This window comes from Puntigrus tetrazona, unplaced genomic scaffold, assembly GCF_018831695.1.
Source record: "Puntigrus tetrazona isolate hp1 unplaced genomic scaffold, ASM1883169v1 S000000956, whole genome shotgun sequence".
In the NCBI taxonomy this organism is placed as follows: Eukaryota; Metazoa; Chordata; class Actinopteri; order Cypriniformes; family Cyprinidae; genus Puntigrus; species Puntigrus tetrazona.
In genome coordinates, this window is record NW_025048555.1 from 13,470 (window position 1) to 38,348 (window position 24,879).

Sequence of the window (24,879 nt, forward strand, 5' to 3'; positions counted from 1 at the left end):
GTCAACACTGTCGCCAACTTAATGACTTCGTTGCTAGATTTTTTTTTACTTTTCTGTACTGTAGATATTCGAGTTGCTTCAAATCACAAGTGAACATTTCACGTCTTAAATTATAAACCAGGATTTTAGTGCAGATTCAACAGCTTGAAGGGAGGTAGTTTTAGGGTGCTTTCACACTGAATTCTTTGTTTTTAAAAAACCACCGTGACCTTAGCTTGGTTTGTTTGGACATGTGCCGAACATGACAATCACGTTTCAGATTCAAAACAATCGGTTAGACATCACCAAGAAACAAAGTGGTTCCAGCTTGATTGAAAACCTGGGACTCTCATTTAAAAACGATAAAATAATAAGTGCAAATATAACAACGTTCGTTTCCATCTTAACGAAGAAGACAGCTGCCAGAGCGGAATTCTGAAAAATAATCTGTGGAACTTTGACCAATGAGAGAACAGTTTACTTCGAACGTGACATTAACAATTTGGTCCATAAAAACTTTGCTTTGAAAACAAACTGCAAATTAAGAATAAAATGCAACAAGCGTAATCATTTAATAACTGACTGGAACAAGTAATCAATCTACAGGCACGAAAGAACCTTTTAATGGAGCAGCATTTTAGCCACTATTTAATATTTATCTTGTTGTCTGAAACATATATTAATGAAAACAGCAGTATTGCGCATTTGCCTGTATTAAAAATAATGTATATGAGCTTGAGAGCAATAGAAAGTCAAACAAATGATAAAGGTTGACAGAATACAAATGTGATGCAATTATTACAATAAATATAAGCATTAGCGTATGGCATCTTTCGAGCAGGCTTTACTACTTTTACATTAAAAATCTTTGGCAACAGTGCATGTCAATGCTTGCACCTAATCAGTGGTTTTGAGAAACTCAAATAAGTTTTTTTATTTTAAAGAGTGCATTAGATTTAGATGATTCAAACATGAATTTTAATTAATATCCATACTCATAGAGATTACAGGATTTTCATTTTCATTTGATCACAAATATTCATTCAAAGACTCACTATGGTATTCACTGCTGAGCACTATCACTTCTGTGAGCAGCTTGCTTTTTTGTTGTTGAGTCGCTGTGCTTTTCTTTGGTATAACTTGGTCATGTGAAAATCTTTTGGCCAAGTCACAATCCTAATCATTAATAAGGTAAACAAGCTCAGCCTGAATATTACTTAGGTCACGTTACTGGGTTGTAATAGGAGATTACTAATAAATGTGAGAGCTGACTCTAATCAGCCATATGCATGAGCTGTGGTATGATTCATAATATCATACACTTGGGAGAGGAGCTTTTACTGGACCCTGGAGGAGCTTAACATGCCGTGGGACATTATTTTAGTCTTGTGAATAATAAAAAAATAAAAGCGCTGGCTAAAAAGGTCAGTCTTACGACCATATTTTAAAGCTAAAATCTCATTGGGCAGTTAGGTATGGTTCTCATGCATTTCAAACGACCTTAAACGTGCTTTAGTGTTTCTTTTTTATTTTTATGTGCTTTTGCTAACAGCTGCCAAAGACTTAAAATCCAGAGTGGCTTAAGTCTTCTAAAATAATTTTAAGATGAAATCATGTTCTTTTAAAGTGATCTTGCATCAAAAAAATCCATTAAAACAGGACAGGCCAGAATGTAAAATGGGTGAGTGTCTGTGTGTGTGCCCCAGGTGTGGTATGAGGTGGTGTAAAGGCTTCTGCTGGCTGCTGTCCATAGAGCAAAGAGATTCAGCAGCAATGCAGAGAATTAATGAAGGCTCATTATGATGAAACTCTCCATCAGAGTGTCAATTCATTCCTCACCGAGAGACAGACTGAAAGTTTTCAAACAGTCACTGTGTCTGGGGAGTCTGTATTGTGTTGTGTGCTGTTTCTCTGAAACATTTGCATCTATCATGTTTGAGGGTGTGTAGTGTCTCCTGTGCCTGATTTCCGAACATCAGCATGTTTGTGTGTCAGACAAGGTCCAGAATTAACCTTCCGACAAATGCCAAATACATGTGAAATTGGCTTAAGTGTAATGTATAATATATATATATATATATATATATATATATATATATATATATATATATATATATATATATATTTCTTGCCTTGTGGCTAGTAACTATTAAGAAAGATATATGCAGAATATGTCTTGCAATAGGATCGCAAAGGGCACACATCACATTTTTTTTACCAAAGTGAACCAGACTCATTTCATATATCGCCATTCAAATGTTTGGGAATTAAGCTAATGTTTTTTGAAAGTATCGTCTCAGTACTCGACTCAACAAAACTGCATTTTGTTTAAAAACGTAAGTAAAAAATGATATTTTGAAATATTACTGGAATCACAAGAACTGTTTTCTATTTAAATATGTTTTAATTTAGTCTTGCAATGCATAACGTTGAGTTTTCTGCATCGTTACTCCAGTGTCACGACTTTTCAGTGCATATTTGCTACTAAAAAGAAATGTTTTTATTATTTGTAATGCTGAAAACAATTATACTAATCTTTTGTAACATTATAAATGACTTTACTCTCACTTAAATTTAATTACAAGTGTAAAATAAACCAAACATAAAATCTTAATGACCCCAAGCGGTATGGTTTGAATGGTGGATGCTGCAATTTTGTAACTATAAGAAGAAAGAAAAACAGGTATATTAATCCCATTATGATGATGACAAATTAATAAATGCATTCATATTATACATTTATATTTACATTAAATACATAGATGTTGACATACCTCGTATGCATAATCAAATAGCTCCAGTATGGTCAGGATACTTGCACCGATAAACAAGCCCATCTGACCACCAATATCACCTGCAGCATAAATATATTTAATGATTTAGAGGAACAGAGAGAGAGACAGAAAGATGAAAGAGTGCTGCAGTGTGCTGTGTTACACCTAGTAGACTACGCCACTCAGATAAGCTTTCTTCTGCTTCTATGGTCTCCATAATTCAAAGCCTCAAAGAAACACATCCAGAACAAGGATATTGTCCCTGCATCAACAGAACACAAAGAGTGAAGTATTTTAGCGTTATATATATATATTTGAAGTTTTCAAATTCATAACAGAAAACAGTCTTCCTGCTAAACAGTGATTTGTTTGTTTACACCAGAAAGTAAATACACTGGCGTATCACTAAGCAACTCCAAGCAGAAGATTTCTGATGTTTAATATTAAGCTTATTTAAACCAATGAGATTTCACAATGGGTGGAGCTAACCAATGTGATTCAAACAGAAATAAAACTAAATGTCATGGCTGCTTAGGACAGAAGGGGAAGTTCATAAAATGGTTTTATAGTTATTCTAGCGATTACTTTGTACATCTGCGCTAGTGGACATCTACCTAACATTTCATCTTGTAGTGTCACCTGATTTAGATTTATTTATTTTGTTTTTGCTTTTTTTTTTTCTCACAGCAGTCTCGAGGAACAGGCCAAAGACAAATTGGAAGTTATTGGATGTTATTGGTAGAAACTGCAAGAGGGGTTAACCTCCAAACCTTGAGGCAAACAATTACACTAGCATTATCTCAAGCATTCATTACGCCTCTATTATGCTGGGCAGATGAATAATGATCTTGGCATGACCGATAATTTTCGTGTGTATGTGTGGAGGAGTTAAAGTAAAGCAGAAGTTTTTCTATCATCATAAAATGAAGCAGTCTAGAAAAGCTTATCTCTTCTAGTGGGACACCAGAGTGATGATATGCTGTCTGCTTTATGCTGATTTAATTGACTCTACGCTTGACAACATCTCTGTGTATCTGTGTGTGTGTGTGTGTGTGTGTGTGTGTGTGTGAGAGAGAGAGAAGTCAGGTATTCCCAATAGCACCACGTTGCAGACACATCAATCACAAGCTGCTCGCCATGACGATGAACTAATGAATGGAGGATGATGTGATATCTGGTCTATCATATTGAAGAACATCTCCGAAATCTTCCTGACACAGCAAAGAGTGTTCCCAACTTATCAGCTAAATATGCAGAAGAAATAAATATGTCTGAGAGCCACATCAACTGTCCTGGCGTCCTAATGTTGCTTTTATTGTGAGAAAGCACATCTATTAACTGAGGCAACATTTCAAACACACATTAAGTAGGACAATAACACACAGGGGAGTTTCTGAAACAACTAAGGCTTTCTCAAAAATACCCTGTCCATTTCCTCATGTACAGTGTTGCAACTTTGGGGTAAAGTGGATCTAGTCACCCGGAAAAAGAATTGTTATTTATTTGTTATCACCCTGTTGAATCCATGGTTATCTGTATCAAGACATAATAAAAAAAATTGTTGGTTCTTGTCGATTCTTAAAATTTGGAAAATAGTACTCTAAGTGAATTACAAATGAAATATCAGACCCAAATCATTATTTATTTAACAAAAATAAAGCAAAGATGGAAAAGCTATAGATTGTAACAAAGTTAGGAACACTGTATGATTCAATTTGCCTGTAGATCTATTTTTAACAGCAATAACTTGAAGTAATTGTTTTCTGTGACTTTATCAGTCTCTCAATATTGTTCTGGAGGAGCACTCTTCTTGTTGTAAATATTGCTCCGGTTTATTGAGGTTTGTGGGCTTGAGTTGTAATGCACAGCTCTCACCACAGCATTTCAGTCAGGATGAGATCTGGACTTGGGTTTTCTTTTTCAGTCGTTCTGTTGTATATTTGCTAGTCTCATCTGGACGTATTATTCTAAAGACTTATGGTTTGATCAAATGCAGTCTTATTAAACCTAAAACCACGTTTTTTATAGATAAATTCTGGCAGGACTTCCAAACATACCGTGCTTTGTCTCATTGAGCTGTGTTATCATTGTTACTTTATACATGTTAACTGAGTTCTGTGAGGCCTGTGGTAAATTCCTTGGATGGTCTGGCGCATTTCTCTGAGCATTACAATAATCTGATCTTGGGGTGTATTTGTTGGAATGCCTCCTACTTGTAGGATAATCTACCTCACTGTGGAATGATGGCCATACTCTTCCCAGATTGATAGCAAACAACACAACAACACAATACACCTGAACAGTGGTCCAGACAAGCAAACTACTAAAGTGTCTGAATTTATAGAAAGTGCTCACACTTGATGATCAGTTATTCAGAGGCATTTAGATTACCAATGCCTGACACTCTTAAACTAATCGCGTTCAATTTAAAAGATTTGTGTGTACATATATGTTTGCATAATGTCTATATTTATCATGCATATTTAAATACTTGCATGTAGATGTATATATTTAAAGATTAAATCTTTGTATACATTCAATTTTATTTATACATAATTTTCATTTTATTTTAAAGTTGTCTTTACAATGCAGACTTCTCAAAAATAATCTTTCTTTCTTTCTCTTTCTTTCTTTCTTTCTCTTTCTTTCTTTCTTTCTTTCTTTTTCTTTTCTTTCAACTTTCTTTCTTTCTTTCTTTCTTTCTTTCTTTCTTTCTTTTCTTTCTCTTTTCTTTCTTTCTTTCTTTCTTTCTTTTTTCTTTCTTTCTTTCTTTCTTTCTTTCTTTCTTTCTTTCTTTTCTTTCTTTCTGGAACCTTTTCCTCATTCCAGTCCTGTGATTCATGTAAGCAGTTTCATTCAATATTGTCAATAAACTGAACTCAATTCTTAATTTCAGAATTTTTCTCCAGCTTATCAATAGCACAGCTCATCCTGCAATAAGAGTGCAGAGCCTGTGATCGTCTAACATGCTACATCTCTGTGATCTTGATATGAGGTGAACATTAACTAGTAATCTTGCAAATTGGTGGCTAATAGAGTTAAAAGTTAAAACTTGTGTAAGGTATTACAAGGACAACAATTAAAAGTTTGGATAAAGTGGAAAAAGCGGCAACATATTAAAAATATACTTCAGAGACCTTTTGAATACTGAATCCAAAGCCGTTTTGATGCATTTGAGGAAAGTGATTTTAATACTGATGTACTCACGTGATGTACTTCTGACCGGTTGAACTTCTTCTCCAGATAGCGTGCAGAAGTTTTACTAGGGAGATCTTGAACTATGAAAGCTCTTTGGTTGTATCAGTCATGTTACACTGAGCTCATACAGATGAGTTTGTGCCTTCAACAGCTGACAGAGCAGTGCCATGGAAGCTAAGTGAAAGATATAGAAGTGAGAGGAAAAAAAAAAAGAAGAGAATGAGTGAGAACAGGAAAGGGTACAAGGAAGAAGGGAGGAGCAGATATGTCAGTTCTTTCAGCAGGCAGCATTCACTGGGTTTTATGTGTATGACATTCCTTAACTGACAAACGTAAAGAACATGAGTCTTACCCTTCACTGCACAGAGAAGCTCTTTAGTGTTTTCACGTACACACACACACACACACACACACACACGCAGACACACACACACACATGCAGACACACACACAATATGTTGAGTATAATTCAACTTTTGGCTTTGTCAGAAGACTTTAAATTACTGCTGTCACCCCCTTCACGACTTGGAAAAATATTGGTGTTGTACTTTTGATTACCTTTAGAGAGATACTGCAAGCATGATGAGAAACCTCCCTATGAATCTGATAAACTGTATACATAGGATCATACTGTCAAAGTGCTTTTATAACATTCCAGAGAAAACAAAGAGACTGTTTTGATGGACAGGTAAAGCGTATTACTGTAAAGCATTTTATCTTGAAAAAACTGAGTGACATTTTTAGGTTTCGGTGAATGATAAAATGCCTCCAGTGCACTATAGTGAAGAGTCTGCCAATGTGTACAGGATGCAATTTGGAATGCCAATCATAGTTTGGAACCGAACTTGAAGCATCCTCCATGAGATCAAATAAGTATTCTCAAAAAGAACTCTACTGACATAAAATTCATATCTGATTCCTGGTTCTTTATCATTCTCCCACGCATTGCATTGGGACTGTGATTTCCATCCAGTGTCTTGCAGCTGGGCAGTTTAAGAAAATTACAGGGGAGCTACAGAAGATTAAAAACACTAAACAATTCCTTTTTAAATTCCTTTTGATATTCTACAGGGTCATTTGCATGCTATTGTTTATCATAGCCTCCATTTTTCAATGGCAATGTTGGATTTTTATTTTTATTTTATGTTTTGGCTAGAATAAAATTAGTTTTATAACACATTCCTAGCTGGTTCTTTCCCCTTTTTGTCAAATACTAAAGACAATAATTTGCTATTCTTTTGTCTGTTGCCAATGGCTGGGAATATTTTGCTCTTGGCTGTGCCTTCCTCAGATTTCTAATCAGCTCATAACTGTGCTGCAGCCTGGAGCTGAGATCTGACCTTTCACAGAAACATTTTAAATTCCTCCTTCTTGACCTTTTCTATCCCACCTCTGTTTCTTCTCAACCTCTCTCTCACCCCCTGTTGTTGGAGATGATGCTAAGTCCACATAACTTAATTGGAGAATTAAGTCAGATTTAACCTCCTCTACACGCACTCCTCACAGAAAATTGGACAGAAAACACACACACCAACACAGGGCTATTAAATCTGCTGTAATCTTGTGCTAAATCAACTAGATCGTTTCTGTATGAACTTTAAGCACCGTTCGCATTCCCATAACTTTCACATTGTTTCCTTCAAACATTGCCAGTGGCAGATCTGTGCTTCACAACCACAAGGGATGTTTTATAGAAAATAGTTGGGAGTTTCATATTACAGCACTACTTGTACTACTTCAACAGTACAAATATAAACAGTGCACAGACCTTTTCTGCATCGCATGGAAAATTCAACTGATCTGTCCAAAATGTGGACATACAATCAAAGCATGCTGCATCAAAGATAGAAACTTTTGTTTATAGCACAATATGAAGCTATATTTATTTAACAACATATACAGTAAAAAGTTATAGTTATTGTAAGGGTAAAAGGTAAAGTATCATTCAGTTTTTCCATTAATTAGATGTACATTTTAGCCATCTTTGCTTTTTATTAAAACATATAGTGAAATCATTTGGTTTGCATTCATAGTTTTGACATTATAACATATCTTCAATTTAAATATGCTGAATACATACATTTTATTCGGTTCATAGAATAAATAACAGATTCATCTCTTACTGGGATTCTACTTTGTTTGTCATCAGGTAACACTTTACAATAAGGTATCAGTTATTAGTTACTAACATTGCATTAACTAACATGAATGAACAATGAACAGTACATTTATTACCCTATTTGTTAATGTTAGTTATTGAAAATACAGTCAATAGTTAGTTTGTTAGTTCACAGTGCATTAACTTATGCTAACAAACACAACTTGTCATTTAAAAATGTATTCATAAATGCTGAAATGAATATTAACTGAGTTTAATAAGAAGGCTGTAGATGTATTGTTCGTCCTTACTTCACGGTAACTAATGAACCTTATTTTACCATCATCATTTATTCATTTATTCAGCTAACTATGATTCTAATAGAACAGATGATTTAGTATTTTACATAAGTATTAAAACATTACGTCATTTACATAATGGGTATTTGTTATTTTTACCGTCAGGTTTGGCCCTGGCTTTGACTGTAATTTGTAATATTTCCTTCTTGCAATATTTGACTACTACGAGAGAGACAAACAATTTTAATTGGTTTGAAATATTTTAACTATACAGCAACATGCTTATTTCTTAGGAGTATTATTGTAGAAGTACTTTTATGTAACACACTTGCTAATATTTCCTCATTGAATACTGTTTTTTAGCAGGCAGTATAGACTACAGTGCACAGTGTGCTGTAAGCACTACATTATCATTCCATTCTGAGCATTTCTGATTAACATTCTGCTTGTAATAGTCCTTTTTCTGTCTCTGAGTGTTTTCTATCATTGCCAATCTCACTCATTCTGTTTTTTCTTTATCTTTCCTTTCTTTAACTCCAGCAATTTCCCTTTCATACCTCTAATAACCTCCATTCAGTTTTAAATGTGTTCATCTGCATATTGTTCTGGTGAAAAACGAAAATACATATTCTTTCTTTCCTCAGGGTGCTGTGAACAGAAAGTTGGAGTTGGTGATAATTTCCTCTCCACTTTGCAAAGATAAGAACCAGCTGTCAAGCATTTTGAAGCCAGCAGTGGAAGTTTTGGACAAGCTGTTCAGCCTCTTGTGCTGTGCCGTTGTGCCATTACTTGTCAACTGAGGTCAGAGACTTCCTCCAACTTTTCCGGTCTATCCATCTTCATACTCTATCGGCTTTAACTTGCATAATTGTGCACAGAGCATTCTAATAAAAAGGTAAAATGTGTTGAATTGGACATATTAATAACCTGAGGACATCTTTGGAAATGGCTCGTGTGATGAATACCTGAGCAGTTTGAAAATGTACAGTCCTAGCTGTGCTCTAATTTGAATTTCCTCATTAGTGGAAGATAATTAGTGAACATGGAGCCAACTTGCTTATTATGTGTGGGATAGACTGCTGGTATATACTGTCAGATGGTGCGTAGAGAGAGGGAGTTAATGAGGGCCAGACCGCATTCTGTTGGTAGGGATGGTGCACAAAACAGTTCAAGTCTTTGTTTTCCCTGAATAATACATTTCCAAAATAATGACTTAATTTGTGCGAGTTCACGCAGGATTTGAAGTTCAATAACGAGTCTCAGTGTCAGGAGGAATCAAGATCCGCTAAGAAAAATGCAATTATTTTGCAAGGGACCGAAGCATACTTTCAAAGTTTCTACTTTCTACTTCTACTTAAGTTAATGTAGTCTAATTTGGTGAAGATTGTGAAGATTATACATATTACGTTCTGATGTCTAAAGTCTAGTGCTTCCAGCTGCTGTGCAAGAGACACAAGCACACATGCAAACAAACTGATTTGTTCTATTACATTTATTTTACTTTTTGTTCCTCCGCTTGCCCTTTACCTCTTCAAGGATGCGGCTTCAAAACAAAACACAGCTAAAGAGGAGGAAGATGTGGAGCAGAGAATGAAAGAGGACGCATGCTGCTGTTTTCGTGAGTTTTGCCCATGTAATTGTATTTGTGGAGGGTCAGAGCAGTAATACTCATGAAGGGCTGCTTTTGGGCATGTGTATTTTGTGGCACTGGAGTTTGTTAGGTGAATGAAAATGAGCCCAGTGATACATCAGATTCAAAACACACTTTATCCGTTCAGCCAGTCTCACTGATGAAAAAATGTCAAAAACATCTGGACTCAAACCGTGAAAGCGAGCAACACAGCAAAACCTGCCTGTGTGCGATTTTTGTGGATGACAAACGAATTTTATTTTGTGTCATGCAGGTCAGATATGGAGGTTTACTTGTTTAATAATAATAAAAAAATCATAATAAAAAGTGACTGTGCAGTTTTGGATGCAGCCTATTTATATTACAGAAGAAAAGTACAGTGTTTCCTAATTTTGGCACTGAGGTACATTAGCAGTGCTCATTTTGGATGTCTTATGTCCATCTTTATTTTAAGCTCCAATTCTTGCTATTTCTAAACCATTAACTACAATGTTTTGTCTCAGTAAACTCTTAATTTGCTAGTTATTAATAGTAGTGGCTGGTGATTAATGTAGTTGATGACGTTTAGGTACTGGGATTATTGGTGTACTGTTGAATATGGTCATGCAGAATATGTGTCTTATATGTACTAATTAACATCCAATATGTTAAAAATAGGCATGCTAAAAACAACTAGTTTAAAGTGAAAATTGGTCCCTATCCTAAAATGTTATCAAGTGCTACAGATGCCAGTACAGTGTTAAACCTTCACAGTAATAAAATGTAAAATAGCAGTGTTAATGTTGCAAAATCCATCAATTATTAAATCTATCTGATTCAGCTAAAAGCAGGTTTTACTCTCATCTGATCAATGTCAGTGCAGTCAAATTTAGAATATTACAAAATATGGACCACAGGAGACATACAAAATATACAGTGTTGAGTTCTGCAGGATCAGGACTAAGATAAGTCATATCGAACTTTACATAATTTTTTAAAGTATAATTGTCAGATATAATCAGAACGTGAATGCTGTTACTTAACAAAACCTTTGATTGGAGCATTTACAAGCAAAAAGAAATGCAAACTCTCAATGTGTCAAAATTAAATGCTATGTTTTTGACCCAATTTAACACATTCAACAGTATATGTCAGAGGCGTTAAGATCATTAAAAAAGAAATTCACAAAAGTTTTGTTGTAAATATGCCTGACAAGATTGTTACACTGAATGACATTTTAGTAGATAATGTAGAAATCAGGGAAAATGTGTGATATTTATTTTTGGCTCAGAAAAAACGTACAAAATAATTACAATTAATTTAAACAGAAAACAACAACAATTTAAAGCAGTATTACACTTATTTTTGTTATGGTTACTTCCCTTTAAAGTCTTTGACCAATGTATTAATTATAAATGTGTGTAGAGACTAGCGTGTGGACATGGTACTCACTACATTATAAGGACTAAATGTACCCAACAAGCATAGTAATACCAGTCATTTTTGACTGTGTGGGGATATTTTTTGGTTACTTTCTGTGAGGCTTATGGGTAGGGGTAGGGTAAGGGGATAAAAAATACAGTATGTACACTATAAAAACCTTTACGTCCATGAAATGTTCCCATAAAACATGTGAGTGTGTACGTGTGTGTGAAGAGCACACTTACCCAGAGCAGGTTCAGCACAGTCCTTATATTGTTCAGGAGTGCAAGTACGAAGAATCACCTAGAAATGAGAGAAAAACAAAGAAGCAGAAAAATGTAAGTGCCAAGGAAAGTTTTTCTTTATTCAGCCTTCTTAAATTAATAATGAAACACTGAAACGTGTTCTGAGTAGGAGAAAAACTGACCCAGCCTTAACTCCAGCCAAACTCAGCAGCACAACAAGGAAATAAACTCCTGGGAATGTGTGTGTGTGTGTGTGCGTGTGTATGGAAGAAAGTTTTGTGCACGTCTGCACTTGCTCTTGGCCAAAATGTATCAGACGTATCCTGAATGTACATCACAAAGCAGTCACAATCAGTTAATGAATCTATAATTACAGTATTAGAGCATGGCGCCTGTGGAAATGAAGGACTAATCATCTATGAGATAATTGTCCTGTCTTGAGCGTCAGTTGAAGTAGCAAGAGGTAGAGTTTGGCACCTATGGGTCAGAATTAATAGGACCTTAAAAAAGTGCAGTTTTATCAGATAGGTGAAAATGGAGACCGTATAGTGTCATTAAAAGAGACCGGTTGAAAATGAAAATGACTGCAGTATTAAGATCAGTTATTATGAGAGAGCATAAATTGGCATTAAGAATAGGACGTAAAGGGCACTAAGCCACAATGAAAAGTTCATGAAATCTTATTATGAAATCATGGAAATATAGTGCGCCTTTAAAAGACCATTTAGCAACAGTTAAAGATGACTATTTATCAATGGGCCAAAAATTACCTTTTAATCAGTGAAATGAAATTAAAATGGAACGTTTCTGAAGACCATTTTGTGCAGAGATCTTCCACACTTCTCAAATTATACAATATGTCAAGTTCACTCACAGTTCATACTTACAAGCCCTTGCTGTCAGTTTTGGGCTTGTTCCAAACCACCACCTTTGACCCACAGAAAACTAATTCAGTTCTATACTCTGACCTCATCTAAACAAGTTCAGTCAGGTTTTGCTTTACTGCCAAATGCAAACCACAGATGCCACGAGCCATCAAGTTATCGCTCCACAACAACCTCATGCTGACTTGCTTTCTGCCAGAATATGAGAAGTGACCTTAATGAATGACTGTTCATCAAGAATTAAAGACCTTAGATGGGTTTACACAGAGAAGATGGCAACATTGGTTCCTGCTGGCTTCGTGGATAGACAGTACAAACTCTATTTATCATAACTATTCAGTCAAAGACATTATTAGTGATGACTTCGTTATGTCTGTCATCTGAGTACAAAAATAAAGGGGTGGAAATCTGTTCTGATTTATATGCAACTTAAGTATACCTTCCCAAATGTACTATCAAGCCTCTGCATCTGATCCAGAATGCAGCAGAGAGAGTGGTCTTTATTGACCTGGAAAATGCTCATGTTCCTCCTCTCTTCATCAGGATACACTGGCTACCAATAACCTCACTTGTAAAATGCACGGTATGGATCTTCGCCTACAAGGCAACAACTGGTGCTGTACCAATGTACCTAAATTTGCTAGTTCAAACTTATGCTCCTTGTGTAAGGAGCTTGTGTTCCTGTGGATCCATCCCAATGAGGTTCCTGGACTGTGTCCCAGCTGGTGGAACGACCTCTTTAGTCTATAGACTAAATACCTTCAAAAAAACATCTAAAGACACATCAGCACGTGACCAACTAATACTAGCACTTTTCTATTCTATTCTATTCTATTCTATTCTATTCTATTCTTTATAGTCACTGCTTTAAAGATCGTATTTAGTGTTTATAAGTGCTTTTATGTAGATTGCTTTTTATTATTAATGGTATTATTTTTATAAATAATTATACAAACAATATACAAAAAAATTATATCAGTATTTTTGTTTTGTTAGGATAACTTCTGAAACTGAAAGTGAAATTCAATGAAGATAATGGAAAGTGTCAAGCATTTTTACGTTGGTACGCACCAGGCATGTAGACCATCCTGCAGTTGCAGTTATCTACGATGTAGCTGTCTCACACTCGATACACGGCAGGCAGACACACTGTACACCTGAAAGAGGCCTGAATCCAGGGCTCTGGACACACACTCGCCCCACGGAGGAGGAAGGTATGTCAGCTGAAGGAGAAGAAAAGATTATAATGCATTAGACAGACTGATTAGCATGTGATTGACATTCTCCTGCAACAACATTGGCAATAGAGGTATTTAAACTTTTTCATTTAATTAAATTTTGGGAGTTGGTGGGAAGTATGCTGCTTTTGCCAATATCAGTGGTCAATGCAAATCTCTTTATTTTATCTCAATAAACACCAATTAGTTTCATACTCTGACAGCTTGCCCACTGAGCATTCACAGTCCATTTCCTAACCTCTAATGTCATATCGAACACAAAAACTTCCTGGAAGATAATAGCACTGGGCAGATACAATGAATGTTTTTGAGCCAGAACTAATTTGTTATTACAGTTACTATTGTTTTAAATTAATTGGATTGGCATTGGAGTTTTGTTTGAGTGAATAAACTAGATATTCACAAGCATAACTGTATTTTCCTGTTAAGCCTGTTTTGACCTTTTCTGCTTTCTGTACAATCGCTCACAGAAATTGCTACATAATTAATGTTCATGAATTTGCTCTGTATATCTCAACACTGCAAGCAAAAACAAAATAAGCTGTCAAAGTTTGCCTAAAAAGCAACAACAAAAGTTGAAAATTAAGATTAAAAACAATTAATATCAACACTATACAATGAAGTTCTAATTGTACATGTACTAATACGTTATTAAAATCAAAAGCTAAATCACTTAATATTAGCTAATGGACCTGAGCTAACATAATCCTACAACAAACAATTCTATGTTTATGAACTATCATTAACAAAGATGAATAAATAATGTGTCAAATATATAGTTCACTGGTAGTTAATACATGAATTAAAGAGACTAATGAGACCTTGTTTTACAAAAGAAATTATTTCACTTAAAATTCTATATGTTACAGAGCTAAAAATTAAAGATATAATTGTCAAAAATGTCCATTGCTTTTCATCTGACATCAGTTCGATCAATCAGTCTCTTCCTGTCTAAGTGGGAGGTTGACAGCAATACTAACCCCTATTGTATTACTGGACATGTTTGCTTGCTAAATAAATTGATAATAGATACTCTATCCTCTGGATATTTCTAGAATGGCATCTTTAACCAAATTTGGTGCAAAGCTAAATCCATGCATGTCATAATTAGCTCTAAAATCACCTTAATATCAGCCAGGAAAACAAAAAAAAAAAACTAAAAAATACTCTATGCACAACACATCACAATCATTGAAAAAGTGAATTAGTTCCAATTTGGCACACAAAGCGCACAGCGTCCCTCCCTTCTGTTCTGCGTGAGAGTGATAAACAATTGTATGAATTTATCCTAAAATGATAATTAAAATGATGCTTTACAGAGGTCTTTGTGTAAAGACTTTTCATAGACACAAGAAGCGTGTTTTGTCAGAAGCAGCAACAGGCATCCCGCTGGCATGAGTCCACCGGCTGGAAGGATTGTTTGCTGTGTTACAAACTTCTAGCACGATCACACTCCATAATCCTCCATGAGCAAACACCCTGAACTGGTTCTCGTATCAGTGAACCTGGCAGCAGATGGATGGGGAAGGCGGCAGGGAGGGAAGGGCGTTAATGTCAAGGGAGAGAGAAATATGGAGCAGGATTAAGGATTTAAGAGGGAATGACAAAAGAGATCGTAAACAACAAGAGGAAGAGACACGGCACAGGAAATGGCAGGTGGAGAGGAGGAAGAGCCCATCTGCCCCAAAACAATAGGTCGTCCACATCCACACTTCTCCAAGCATACATTACCCATGCTCCCATGCAGGTCAGCTTCATTTAGTCTCAACGGGAGACATCATGGATAATGCGGTCTTAAGACCGAAAGAGCCAAATGTGAGTAATGAGCTGACTTGGGGGATAAGAAGGACATAATCTCTTTCCAACTGCGTCTGGAAACCACTGAGCATCAGGCACAGATTGAGGAACCGATTTCACGCGGCTGCTGATGGGAAAAAAAGATATCTGACAGGCAAATGAAATTTGTCAGTGGAGATAAAATCAAAGCTATTTTGGCATGGGAAGACTTTAAAAGGCCTGTCGTCTTACCTCTGCTCTTGGAATCAAAAATAAACCCAGCATCCAGATCTGACGCTGGGTATCAGAGGGGAAACGCTGACAAAAGCCTGCCGCAACAAACAATATCTTTAAAACAAAATCAACGACAAATTCTCTGGTAAACAGCCTTATAATAACTTCATTTGCATTTCTGCAGTGTTCCTTCAGAGGTGTTGTTGTAGCCTATAGACTCTCTTTGAACTACATGAAAAATAAGCTTAATTAAGTATTTCTCAGACTGTATGAAATCACGCTTTATCTGTGTATTACTTGTTGCGATTGCATCAGTAATTCCAACATCAAAGGAAAAAACATGTAAATAAAAGTATGAAAATATACAATAAAAAAGAAATACATAGGCCTACTACTTAGTTATTAAAATAGTTATTAAAAAGTTTTATATAAGTCAATATATAATGTATATATAAATCACTGAATATAAAATTTTTCAGTATCTCACTGTCAAAAATTTGATATAACTATGCATACATTTGGATATAACTATTAGTCATAAGATATGGCCTAATACTAGAAAGCATTATACGTTAAACTGATAGCGCTATAATTATTACACATCGTTTTTACAATCAGTTCTTACTGTTAACATTACAAGGTTGTGTGAGCTATAATTTTTAATTCAATCAGTCAATTGAGTTGCAGAAAATGCTGATGTTCCATTCACATTAATTATTCATCAATGATTAAGACAGCGAGAGTGTAAATCAGGGTTCTGCCCTTCATAATGACCTTCCCTTCCAGCATCAGTGTGTGTGAAGCTCATAATTGCTCTATGTGTGATCACACTCAACTAACTCTGAGGGTAGGTACCTTATATACCACCTTCTGTCACTATGCAGCTCTAATCATTTGAGGGGCCTTTTCCCCCCTCAATATTATTGAGGTTTTACTGTGTTTATGATCACGTAACGCAGCACAGGTAAACACCCAATCCCCACAAAAAAATGAAATCTCGCCATATTCAAACTACATGAAGAAAATATTTATTTATTATTCTTTTTATTTTGTATGTTCATTTATTTATTTTATAAAAAGAAAGAAAAAAAAAAATTATGTGTTCTCAAAGATAGTTCCAGCCATAATAAATGTTTTTATCTTAATAAGAAAAATGGTGAAGGTACGTGTGTGAATATGAAGGATGGTAGTGCAGTAAAAATACTATAAAATACTACACAAACCATTTTACATTCATGACAATACAAATATGTTTGATTAAATGATAACAACAAACCATTTCAAAATCAGCTGGTTTAAACTCAGTTCATCTTTTTGTCCTAATGATGGCTATACCAACCAAAACATTAATAATAAAAGTAAGTCTACACTTAAGTGAGTGTGCAGTTGCATTTTTTAAAACATGATTAATAACACATACCACAGCTCTAAGCAATAAAACCAAAAAACAATGTTGATATTCTATAGCAAATTTATCATATAGTGACTTAGAGACCACGATATTGTCAAAAGTCATCTAATTGAACGCTGGGAATGATCGTTTTCTCCTTTAAACTAGTTTGAAGACCTTATTTAACATATTTACTTGCAGAGCGTGTGTGGTTGGGGGTATTCTGCCAGAGGATCACTAGAGACGCTCCCAGATGGAGGAAGGAGGGATGAGGAGGGAGTGGAAAATATATCTTGCTGCTGGATGTTTTTAGGTTTTTTTTTGCGGGTCCTATAAGCCCAAATTAAAGTTAATTAACCAGTGCTAAATTTACAGAGCTCCCAGCTGAGCTAAAGCACAGGAGAGGAATGAAAAGGCATTTCTGAAAGGAAAATGTCATTCAGACTCAATCTGTGAACTCAAGACTCTTCAATCAACTGAAAAGCCATTGCAGCTCACCCTACTAGCTGCATTCATATTGCATGGCTTTAGAAATTGGCCACATTCACCTTGTTTGTTCTTTTTCTCCTTCTCTCTGGGTCTTTTGTAATGGGTTTCTTGCAACATTGCATCAGAGACATTACGGCCCCTGGCTAGGACATCAGGGTTAATGATAATTAGCTGCAGATACACTCTCCCGGTCGGAGGATATTTAAAAACAAATCAGTTTCCAGAAATCTAAAGGGAGATTCGGTTATTGTATTTATTTTTGTTTAAATACTAATTTCACAGCTTTCTTTGTTCTGTTAATGGAAATTTCTAAAATTAATGTAATGATTAGGTTAAGAACACTGACCCAAATTGACGTTTGGTAAGATAAAAGAGTGATGAAATTTAAATGTCCAGACAAATAATATTTAATTCTGAAGAATAATGTGATTTTATTGTCCGTTTTTACAATATATCTGAAGGTGAAAGATGGAAAGAAAGAAATATTCAGTAAACATCCAGGAAGCAAATCAATTAATCAAAGATATATCACAAAATAGTCAACATACTTTCTGAATTCATATAAATGTTCAGCAAGCTATGCTTACTGTTGAGAATATACTGTATACACAGAGTGAGATTTACAGTTTAGCATCCTGAAGGACAACCAGGCCTGAAAAAGAACAATAAATTAATATGTTGTTGAAAATGGTCCTTGACACGTACACGGTGAACTGGCCATGAAGAGCACTCAGACTTTTCCCAGTGGGTCGCTGCCAAGTTGTCAAAACCAAGTTTGTAAGAAATTATTTCTGGGAAGACGTTCTGATCTTGTCAGGCCACCTCATTTGTTCAACGGGAGGAGTAGTTTAACAAGGGGCTTCTTTAGAAAAAATGAATCTTACCAACCCCAAATGCTTCAACGGTAATGCATATTAAACCAAAAATTGGAGGCGGCTCTAAGGGCACTAAAAGTGAGTTTACTCCATTAGCAGCATATCAGTGCCTCTCGCAGGTAATAAAGTTAAGAGAATTATGACAGAACCGTGATATGTCTAATGTTTAAAACACACTGGAAAAAAATATTATTGGATCTGATCTCTGACTCTAACACGGATAAATGCATCAACACAATAACGCCTCCACAGTAACACGTCAATGCCTGCTTTCACATCATTACCTCCTTTGCCTGCCCACTGACACCCAGTGAATTTTCCTAATGAAGTGCCTGATTGTGTCAGTTACATAATTATATTTTTTGGTTCACCGCATGTCAGCGTGAATTGTTTGTGAACCGGTAAATATACGTATGATAATGTCTGTCCTACACAAACATGACAAGTTTATTTGCATTTAAATTATTATTAACACATATTAATTATACGACACAAAGTCAATGGCTGCTCTTTGGCTGAACTCAATGTCTGAACAAGTTTAAGTTTAAGTTGCTTTAATAAAAAACTTCAACAGGTGCCACAAGCATCTGGAAGGGCAGGATAATTTGCTTTTCTGAGGCGAGAGACTTTCGTTGTCAAAATCGACTTTTCGAAATTACAAAAATAATGATGGAATAATGATACTGACATTAAGCCTGTCGACATCTCATCTGAGCGATACTGAATCGGGAAAGTACATTTTTCTATGGCACACTTGATTTAAACTGCATCTGATAGAAATGGCAACAGCTTTCATGCACGTCTTTTAAAATAAAAATCTTGCATTAGAAAAACACAAAAAAATTACATTTTGTTTTTGTTGATGCCTTTTCTTTGGCTGTACTTCGCTACCCACCAGTTGAGAAACACTGCCGGATAATGGTTTGTTTGTTAACAAATAACCATGCAGGAAGCAATAGGTACTACTAGTATTACATTAACACTGAACTTAATACTATTAATATGAAAGCAATATTAGCTAAGCAGAAAGTAAGAGAAAATGCAGGACAAAAGTAGTTTCTTAAGCTTACAGTAATTACTAAAATATATTCGCATTGAGAACTACTTGCTAACTATGACTAACTAATAAAGAATAACCAATTAGTTACCAAATATGACAGCAGCATGTCTAAAAGTAAAGTTGCCATGTTTTATTCTTTTTCAGAAGTTTGCACCTCAAATGGGTTTTTACAGAAACTAATTATGACTACTACATCCTTACCAGAGATGAATGAAATAAAGTATTATTTTGGCCAATGACATTTTTCCGATGCAAATATGTCAACCATAGTAGCGTGCAGAAGACAGACAGGTGTATAAAAACATACATTAATCATAGTACATAGGACAATTGTTTTGCATTACAAGTTTTTGAGATTTTAAGTATAAATGATGCATTGTCTATTTAAATCTCCACTAATTTGCCTATGTTTCTAGAAAAAATTTGAACACTGGATAAAGTCAGGTTCAAAATTCTTCTTTCATTTTGTTGACATATCAGAGCTGAAGTTGTTTACATTCGGGAATTTGGATATCTCTTTATCACTCCATAAATCAAAAATACTCTCAACAGCCAGAAAATATAAACCGTGCTTTTAGGAATAAAATGTCAAATAAATAAGGCAAATGATTCATGAACAAACCGCTCAAAATAAAGATATGAAACTTTAAAGTCTGGTGTATGTAAGTGCTACTGAAGAGGAGATTTCTGGCTCAGTGCATGAGGGAAAAAAATACGGTAACACTTTGGAACAGGTAACACTTGTTAGCAAAAATCATTTCATACAGGTTTGGAATGACAGTAACATTAGAAAATGTTATTACATGTTTTTATGGAAGTCACTGACTTATGTTTCATAAAGCAATACAATTTCACAGCAATTAAGTAATTAAAGTAATTAAAATAAAAAAAAACAATTAAAAAGATAAACTATTAATAAGAACAAAATGCTCATTGCTACCATGTATATTGTTTACAAAAAGTAATAATAAACTATGAATACCTTTATGAAAGTGATTTATATTTCTCATTATTTAATGGAAGAGAAAAGCAGCATCAACAAAACTGTAAAACACAAAGTTCTTAGTCAAATATGAATGGATCAAGCGACTTTTGCCTTGATAGAGCAGCAGATGCACACTGCACATTTAGTTAAATTGACTAATGCAAGAAAAAATGTATTCGAGGTGTGTTGCCTTAAAATAAATCTAAAACTATTACAGCAAAATATATTGCACAACTAAATAGTTTTCCTGAATGAAAAGCAATAATCTAAAACATGCTGCAGAAAGATAAAAAGTGTCAAAAATTGAGAAAGAGGGAGAGAGATTGAGAGAGACATTGTGAAAGAGAGAGAGAGAGAGAGAGAGGGAGAGAGAGAGAGAGAGAGCGGATAACACAAGGTAAGAGAGCAGGAGACCCTGACAGATAGCCCAGGGAGAGATTTTGATACCCTGCCTAACCTGGACACTACAGCAGATAAGTGAACAGCAGCCTTACACTCTCAGATAACAGCATGGAGGGCGAAGGCTGCAGACACTGTGACAGAAACACCACAGCTGCATATGTATCATCCACAAAAGTTTATACAGGTTGCCGAGACCAGACAGACGCTTTTGACTCAACAAAAACAATAAAAAAAAACTAGGCTGTTTATTTGTGCCAGTGATTTTAGTATATTATTTGGCATATTATTGAACTGCTATGACTTGGAATAAAAACATACACCACCGAAGGCTTGCCAAACAGTCCTAATGTTCATAAACGTAATTACACACCACAGCTATAGAGGGCTGAGGTCACTAGCGCACTGTCATTAGCCTGTATTTCAGTGTAACAGACACCTAAACACAACAATTAGCATAATCAAACAAAACCTGTAATCATCCGTGAGGGCAATTAACAAGGAAGCGGCAATTAAACTTGTAGTTCCTTATCTGTCCAACAAAAAAGAAACGACGCAGGCATCATTACGCAGGCTTTCATCAAATGTGTAAGGTGTACCAGTATTTCACTCATGTTTTGTCATGTTTTGACATTTTCTGCTTCTTCAGCTGAGCAAGCAGGAGCGGTTCTAAGATTTCATCTTTAGGGGGGCTTAGCCCTCAGAGAGACCATTAGATACAACCACAAAGATTACCTACATAAACAGTATTTTACGGTGCTTATGAAAACTGTATTACAATTACCTATGAAAGTTACAGAAGTTACTGAGTGTTTCTCAAGTTTTTTTTGTTTTGTTTTTTGCTTGATTAACATTATCAGCCTAAGATAAGAAATGCATGGAAGTGTGTTTGAACGGCACGATTTTCTATTTGTTGTGCTATTTATACGCAGAAACTGACTTTTGCGTGCATATGAGATGCAATGGCTAGGTTTAGTGGTGTGGGGAAGGTGCGTATTAACTAAATAGAAACTCATGCCATTGAAACGCACTTTAATGAGACCAGTGAGTGCTTCATTCAAATGCATGCGCACATTAATGCTCTATTACAGCACGAGTAAGGTACCACATGGAGATCTATAAAGAGTGATGATACACCTTGATGAAGTAGCCCTGGCCTGATCATTCAGAGAAATTATTATAGGGGGGGTCTAGAACAGGGTCTAGAACCGCCACTGCGTACAAGGACTGTTTGTCCTGTTGTCTCGGCAGTATAGTTCATTGTCTAATTATCGCTGTTTGCATCAACAAACTACATGCTATATGACAAAATGCATCATTAAATCACTTTTTATAGATGGAGTAGATGACTCTTCACAAAAACACACGTTTTGAATTAGCACCAAACTAATTATTAAAGATGAAACCACTCTTTTCTCACAAAAACACAATGCTATGCTTGTTGTCAGTGAGAGCGATTGCAAACAAATGGCAGTCAGGTTGTTGGCAAGGTCACGGCTTGAGCAACAAAGCACAGGGACAACAAAGACAAGTGGAATGCAAGTGGACAATAGAAAGACTAAAAATAAACAGAGTACTTAGAAAGCAGCCAATAATTAAGTGAATGGGTTTAAAAAAAAAAGGAATGCTTACACTCTCACCTGTCTCACACACGCATATGGGCACACAAAGCATGCAATGGTCTTTTAAGATTAAACAGTCTGAGGAGGTTGACGAAATATAAACATTGCACATGAAACGGAATAGAAATGTGGAGCAATGAGGAGCATGAACACATGAGTATGAATTAAATAAGCCCCATTTACTAACCTGGGTGCTTTGGTTTTGGTGGTGTGTTTGGAGCTGGTGTGTGGGATGAGTCACGATGCATTAGTATTGGCACTACCAGTGAGGTGTGGTGGCATCAGTTTCTGACTATCAAATGTGATTTGAGCACTGCTATTACTCTTGTGGTAGGATCACCTTAGATGCACGCAGAGCTGGGTAGATTACTTGAAAACTGTAATCCGTTACTGATGCCAAATTAAATGACACAAATTGTAGTTAGTAAAGTAATCCATTTCAGATTATTATCGATTATTAGAATCATTATTTTGAAATCGCAGGAGGATTTTAAATGACAATTTATTTAAAAAAAAAGTGTTTTATGCAATATTAATGTTAAAAACCTTCTTAAATCTGAAATAATTTTTTGTAAACAAAGTCGAATGCTGTGTGGCCACCTGACTTGTGACTGGTCTTTGTGTTAATGTCAACAAAACTGGAAGACTTTCTCGGTGTATATAAACTGTAGGCTATTTTAGAAAGGGAAATTTAAAAGATGAAAAAGAGGAATTAGTGAGAATTAGAAAATTATGATTAATTTATTGCTATTGTGTAATTAGTATGCGATCATGTTATCCATAAAAAGTAACTGAAGTCTGATTACAAATATTTTAATATGTAATTTAATCTAATTACAAGTGCTTAATTTTCGGAATCTGATTACATGTAATCAGTTTTGGATGCACGTTAATACCAGGTGTAAATAAGGCTTGAGAGACCAAAATATTTAGGCTGAGGACAAACGATGAAGGTCAAGGCTCACTCACTCTTTGCTCCTGGGTAGCAACGAAGGTCTGAAAGCCTGGGGCGACTCCAAAGCCCAGCTCATGTACAAAAGGAGGCTCCGCCTGATCAGGACCTGCACCTCACTCCTGCCTCAAATGCTGTCTCTTCTAAAGCAGAGAAGGAGAGAGAGAGAAAAAAAAGATTAGTTTTGCTTCAACAGAGTACAATGGAGGAGTTAAGCGAAGTAGCCTTGAATTAAGACATTAGCATCTTTAATGCTTTAATTCTTGAAAAAAAAGACCACCAAAGCTGATTCAGCTGGTGAGGAGCTTTACTTTATTTCCACCAGATTCATAAGTTTGATGCACACACCCAACACACCTTGTTGTAATGCTGAACACAACATAACTGTGTTGCCAAGTTCAAGAACTTTAAGTACATTTTCGCAAGAACTTGAAAAGTCAGACTTTCCAAATGAAATAGAATGCAGCATTATATTGCAGATACTAAACTGCTCGATTATGTTGAATTATTTTACCAGTAACAATAAATAAAAAAAATATTGTGCTTTTAAGACTTTAAAGTCTTAAAAGAGTTTTTGAAAGAAGTCTCTTACGCCCACCAAGTCTGCATCTATTTGATTAAATGCAGTAAAACCTATAATACTGTAAAAAATTTATTATAGTTAAAAATAACAGTTTTAAACTTTAATATATTATAAAATGTAATATCCTCCTGTGATAGTAAAGCTGGATTTTCAACATCATTACAATCTTCAGTGTCACACAATCCTTCAGAAGAAATGAATGAATATGATGCTTTGCTGCACAAAAAGGGCACCGAGGTACATATTTCATGAGACCAGGTTGAATTTATGTGATGTGATTTATGATCTGTTTTTGGATACGTATAGCCATGTGCCAGTTACTCTGATTATTTGTGAAAATGTACCACCTTTATACCATTAACCTCAATTCAACACTATACCATAAATGTGAAAAAAAAAAACCCACATAAAGGAAAGGGCTTCAGGAAATCAGACCTATTTCACAACCTTCCTGTTTTTCTTTCTCTCAAATGCATTGCCGTGACTCACCGGAGACACACGCATTTAATATCTGTCATTTTGTTTGATTAGCCGTGCCTCGCTAGCCTGTGATATTGGTTGCGAGAGATGTGTTAATTTTCTCAACTGTTCTCAAAGGCCTGGTGAGGAGAGAGGCCTCATTCAGTCATCAGGACCCCTGCAGGCTCACAGGCATCTTAACAGCCATCTATAACAGGAGAGCACAGCCACAAAGACCCCCCACCTTCAACTCACACTCCAGGGGCCAAAGCACTGATGGAAACACATCATGACAGCAGTTGCAAGCAG

General features: G+C 35.6%; 1 pseudogene; it reads right to left on the bottom strand.

Moving 5' to 3' along the window:
* Positions 1-5,666: 5,666 nt before the first annotated feature.
* The window catches only part of LOC122335902, a 98,585-nt pseudogene continuing 79,372 nt past the window's right edge, over positions 5,667-24,879 (bottom strand).